The sequence below is a fragment of the Rutidosis leptorrhynchoides genome, chromosome 3 (assembly GCF_046630445.1).
Source record: "Rutidosis leptorrhynchoides isolate AG116_Rl617_1_P2 chromosome 3, CSIRO_AGI_Rlap_v1, whole genome shotgun sequence".
NCBI lineage: Eukaryota > Viridiplantae > Streptophyta > Magnoliopsida > Asterales > Asteraceae > Rutidosis > Rutidosis leptorrhynchoides.
The window spans coordinates 55,380,863-55,387,480 of record NC_092335.1 but is presented as its reverse complement, the minus strand read 5'-3'; positions in this window follow the sequence as shown (position 1 = coordinate 55,387,480).

Sequence of the window (6,618 nt, the reverse complement as noted above, 5' to 3'; positions counted from 1 at the left end):
TTATATTTATAAAATAAATCGTCGGCAAACAAAGAGCCAAATGTGGGTGAGCTGTAAAAACGATCTCCGCGACTCGCGGAGTTTGAAGAAGAAAAGGGCCGCGAGTCGCGGAGCCCCAAATGTTGAAACTGCCTATAAAGCTCGCGCATTCTGATCGTAAAAATAATCATAATATAATTCAATCTCTCTCTATATATGTATACGTAAATATATTTATATTTATATTTTAATTTTAATTTTAATTATAATTCTAATAATAAGGGTATGTTAGCGAATGTTGTAAGGGTGTAAGTCGAAATTCTGTCCGTGTAACACTACGCTATTTTTAATCATTGTAAGTTATGTTCAACCTTTTTAATTTAATGTCTCGTAGCTAAGTTATTATTATGCTTATTTAATCCGAAGTAATCATGATGTTAGGCTAATTACTAAAATTGGGTAATTGGGCTTTGTACCATAATTGTTGTTTGGATAAAAGAACGACACTTGTGGAAATTAGACTATGGGCTATTAATGGGTTTTATATTAACTAAACAATACCTTGTTAATTTAATATACAAACTTATAATTCGACGTATTTATATATAACCACATACGCCTGACTGGGTACGGTGGGCGGGATATTTATAAATACCAATAATTATTCATTTTACCGGACACGGAACTGGATTAATAGTTAATAGACTTGTTGAAACAGGGGTGAATTACATTCAAGGGTAATTGGTGTAATTGTTAACAAAGTAGTAAAACCTTGGTTTACACGCAGTCGATAACCTGGTGTATTCATTAAACAAAGTATTAAAACCTTGTTACAATTCGAATCCTCAATTAGTTGAAATATTTGACTTCGGGAATAAGAATAATTTGACGAAGGCTTTCGCTCTTTATATTTATGACTGATGGACTATTATGGACAAATCCGTATGGACATATTAAATAATCCAGGACAAAGACAATTAACCCATGGGCATAAAACTAAAATCAACACGTCAAACATCATGATTACGGAAGTTTAAATAAGCATAATTCTTTTATTTCATATTTAATTTCCTTTATTTTATATTTAATTGCACTTCTAATTATAGAATTTTTATTTATTGTTATTGTATTTAATTGCACTTTTAATTATCGTACTTTTTAATTATCGCAAGTTTATTTTATCGCACTTTTATTATTCGTAATTTCATTATCGTTATTTACTTTACGCTTTAAATTAAGTCTTTTTAATATTTTACATTTGGTTTTAACTGCGACTAAAGTTTTAAAATCGACAAACCGGTCATTAAACGGTAAAAACCCCCCTTTATAATAATAATATTACTTATATATATATTTGTGTATTTATAAATTTAAACTAATATAGCGTTAAGCTTTGTTTAAAGATTTTCCCTGTGGAACGAACCGGACATACTAAAAACTACACTACTGTACGATTAGGTACACAGCCTATAAGTGTTGTAGCAAGGTTTAAGTATATCCATTCTATAAATAAATAAATATCTTGTGTAAAATTGTATCGTATTTAATAGTATTTTCTGCTAAAATTTAATAGTATTTTATACCCCTTAGCTTTAACATCAAGTATTTTTGGCGCCGCTGCCGGGGAACAATCTAGCTTAAAAGCCGGAAGCGTAACGCTAAATTTTAAAAAAAAAAAAATTTATTTTTAGTTTACTTTTATTAAAATTCACTTTTGTAAAAATACGTTTTTAATTATTCGAAAATATAAAAAACAAAAATTTATCTATATTTTTAAGATTTTGTTAAATATTTAAGTTTTATAAAGTTTCTTTATTTTTATTTTATAAAAATATAAGTTTTATTTAAATATTTTTATTTAAAACATAAAAAAAAAAAATTAATTAATATATATATAAATCTATTTTTAAGATATTTTTAAAATTATAAAGTAGTTCTATTTTTATTTTAGTTTTTAAATATAAGTTTTATTTATATAAATATTTTTATTTAAACAGAAAATATAAAACAGAATATAAAAAATAAAATAAAAAACGCGTCGAATTTTAATCAACCTGTCATCTGAAAATTGGAACCCCGCGACTCGCGGAGTTTGCTGCTTCGGGCACCGCAACTCGCGGAGCCACCCTGACACCGACAGAAACCCTAATCAACATTTATTACGGATAATTATTATTATTATTAATAAACCCTAATTACTTAATTATTATTATAATTAGTTTAAGTTTTTAAATTAAATTGTATTTTAAATTTTAATTAGTTTTATTATATATAAAAATTAATAGTTTTATAAAATAAATAATATAAAAATAATATTTTTATAAAAATTGTAATTTTTACAACTTTTAATATATTTTTATATTTTGTCCCTTTTTAATTGTTTTAGCGTAATATTTGTATTTTTTGCTAGTTTTTAGTTTTAAACTTAGTTTTTGCCATAGTTATTTTTTACTTCTAGATTTTTAGGCTTTGCCGTAAAATTCCTTAAGTGCCTTTTCTTTAGACTAAGATTTAGGTGCTTTAGAATTTTGCGACGCCTTTTTAAGTTTTAGTTTCTTTTTAAGTTATTGCCATTTGGGATATAGTTTTTCTTGTAAGCTTTAATATTTTTAGACACCTTTTACCTATGTATCAATTATCATTCCAATTAGTAATCTCAATTTGCGATTATAATTTTAAGTTAGTGGTAGTAATAAAGTTGGGTTAGGCAAGTGTTTTAAAGTTTTATAAGTCACTCTTTTTATTTCTTATTTTTCGACGCCTTTTATTTTTTTCGATCTTTTCTTTTTCGACCTTTTCCGACGCACTCTTTTTCTTTCTTATTTCTCGCTATTCTAGTTTTTAGGACATAGAATTTTTTCTACTTCATATCTAAATTTCTTAAAATTACGAAAATTTATTTTAAGTGGTTAAATTGATAAACATCAAAATTTTCTGGTTCGTAGTAATAGTTGGATTTGTACGTGGACCGGGTTATTGGAGCCAAAGTCCTCAATTATATTGAGACCAAACGAATCCTGCCCCTCTGCTGCATCTTTTGGCTATTCGAAAAGTGAGCAAAATCAGAAAAGTCTATTAATTGGATAACTTATATAATTTTTCTTTCCTTTTTAAAAACTAATAGGATATTCAGTGAATGCACCGAGCAAGACGTTCACCACCTTTTGTACGTTCACCACCTGTAACTAGATCAAGACATTTAGCAAATATTACCGCCGTTGATTTTTCTTTAGAATCGTCATCCAGTCGACCAAGTACTCCAGTTCAAATTTCCGATAATCCATTTTTTGAACCCGACCTCACAATTGAGAATCCGGAGAATATTCAGGGACGATTCATAGATCCTGAACCACTAAACTTTCCTCCGGAACCACCAATCATTCAAACAGAGATTGTTGAGGAACGAACCATTAAAGCAGAATCCTCTAGTGATTCCGATTCAACAAATTCAATTATGGAGAATCTGGAACCTTTAAGTATGGAAGACCGAATGAGAGCTAAACATACTGGCCAAGGTCAAGCAATTACTCATCCTGACATTAATGCACCAGATTATGAAATCAAAGGACAAATTCTACACATGGTGACTAATCAATGCCAATTTAGTGGTGCGCCGAAGGAAGATCCAAATGAACATCTTCGTACCTTTAATAGGATCTGCACACTATTTAAAATAAGAGAAGTGGAAGATGAACAGATATATCTCATGTTATTTCCCTGGACTTTAAAGGGAGAAGCCAAAGATTGGTTGGAATCGTTACCTGAAGGGGCGATTGATACATGGGACGTTTTAGTTGAAAATTTTCTTAAACAATTCTTTCCGGCATCTAAAGCCGTAAGACTTCAAGGAGAAATTGTTACGTTCACACAGAAACCGAATGAAACTCTATATGAGGCGTGGACAAGATTTGGAAAGTTATTAAGAGGATGTCCGCAACATGGTTTAGACACCTGTCAAATAGTACAAATATTCTACCAAGGATGCGACATCACTACAAGGAAAGACATAGATATAGCAGCTGGTGGTTCCATTATGAAGAAAACCGAAACTGATGCTTACAAAATTATTGATAACACTGCTTCCCACTCGCATGTGTGGCACCAAGAAAAAGATATCGTTAGATCATCTAAAGCAGCTAGAGCCGATTCTAGCCATGACTTAGATTCCATTTCCGCAAAGATAGATGCTGTCGAGAGACGAATGGAAAAGATGACTAAAGATATCCACTCAATACGAATTAGTTGTGAGCAGTGTGGAGGACCACATTTGACAAAAGATTGTCTCAGTATTGAATTAACAATGGAACAAAGAGAGAATATTTCATACATAAACCAAAGGCCTGGAAATAATTATCAGAATAATTATCAACTGCCAAGACCTATTTACAATCAAAATCAGAACTATAACCGAAATATTCCATACAACAACCAACAAGGTCCTAGCAATCAACAAGTGTCCAACAATAATTACAATCAGCAAAGACCTAATTTTCAAAACAAACCACCACAACCCGATGATAAAAAGCTGAATTTAGAAGATATGATGACGAAGCTAGTTGAAACTCAAACGCAGTTTTTCACATCTCAAAAACAAACTAATGAACAAAATGCTCAAGCATTTAGAAATCAACAAGCTTCTATTCAAAATCTAGAACAAGAAGTAAGTAACCTAGCAAGGTTAATAGGTGAAAGAAAACCGGGAAGTCTACCAAGTGATACAAATGCTAACCCCGGAATGAAACAGCTAAAGCCATTACCACAAGAAGTGGTACAACACTTAAACCATCTGAAATACCTGTAACTTCTGATGAAGCTATTCCTACTCCACAAGAACCACAACCTGATCAAGATAAGGAAAAAGAACCGGTAGTTGAAAAGGTTAATGAAGATAACACAGTTAAGGATAAACCTTATGTTAAACCATACCAACCACCACTTCCTTACCCGAGTAAAATGAAGAAAGAGAAACTTGAAGCCGAGCAATCCAAATTCTTGGATATGTTTAAACAGATAAATGTAAATCTTCCTTTCATTGATGTGATTTCAGGAATGCCTAGATATGCTAAATTCTTGAAAGATCTAATCTCAAATAGAAAGAAAATGGAAGAACTCTCGGCTGTTACTATGATCCAGGAAGTTTCACAATTCCATATTTTCTGGGTAGTCTTAGTTCAATAGAAGCATTGGCAGACTTAGGTGCTAGTATAAATTTAATGCCGTATTCACTATACGCTAAACTAGACCTTGGAGAATTGAAACCAACAAGAATAAGCATACAACTAGCCGATAGATCAATAAAATATCCTAGAGGGATAATGGAGAACATGCTAGTTAAAGTTGGTACTTTAGTATTTCCAGTAGATTTTGTTGTTCTGGACATGGAAGAAGATTCTCAAGTTCCTCTCATATTAGGAAGACCATTCTTAAACACGGCTAAAGCAATGATAGACGTGTTTGGTAAGAAACTGACCCTAAGTATAGAGGACGAGAGTGTTACCTTTTCAGTTGATAGAGCAATGCAACAACCGCAATCTGCAGATGATACATGTTATTATATTCAAACTATAGATGCACATGCAGAATTATTAGAAGAATTTCCAGAATTACAAGGAACAGGAGAATGTTCTTTAGGAGAAGGTAATGAACCAATTGATGAAGCTGAAATGTTAGCTACACTAATAGCTAATGGATATGAACCAACAACAGAAGAAATTCAAATGCTAAAAGAAGAAGACAGATATCGATATAAATCATCGATAGAAGAACCACCGAAATTAGAGTTAAAGCCACTTCCAAACCATTTGGAATACGCTTATTTACATGGTGAATCTGAATTACCTGTATTAATATCGTCTTCTCTTACTGAAAATGAGAAATCACAACTCATTTCCGTGTTGAAAGCTCATAAACCAGCCATTGCATGGAAGATTCATGATATTAAAGGAATAAGTCCTTCGTATTGCACACATAAAATCCTTATGGAAGAAGGTCATAAAATGTATGTGCAACACCAACGAAGACTAAATCCTAATATGCAAGATGTAGTTAAAAAAGAAATTATTAAACTGCTAGACGTAGGTTTAATTTATCCAATTTCTGATAGTCCATGGGTAAGCCCAGTTCAATGCGTGCCTAAAAAGGGTGGCATGACTGTCATTACAAATGAGAAAAATGAGCTTATTCCTACTAGGACTGTAACAGGATGGCGTGTATGTATTGATTATAGAAAATTAAATGACGCCACCAGAAAAGATCACTTTCCCTTACCTTTCATTGATCAAATGTTGGAAAGATTAGCCGGAAATAGTTACTATTGTTTTCTTGATGGATTTTCCGGATATTTTCAAATTCCAATAGCACCCGAAGATCAAGAGAAAACCACATTCACGTGCCCTTATGGTACTTTTGCTTACAAACGCATGCCATTTGGACTTTGCAACGCCCCTGCAACCTTTCAAAGGTGTATGATGGCGATTTTTCACGACATGATAGAAGAATGCATGGAAGTTTTCATGGATGACTTTTCAGCCTTCGGTGATACATTTGAAACATGTCTAGCTAATCTTGAAGGAATGCTTATTAGATGCGAACAATCAAATCTAGTTCTTAATTGGGAAAAATGCCATTTTATGGTTAAAG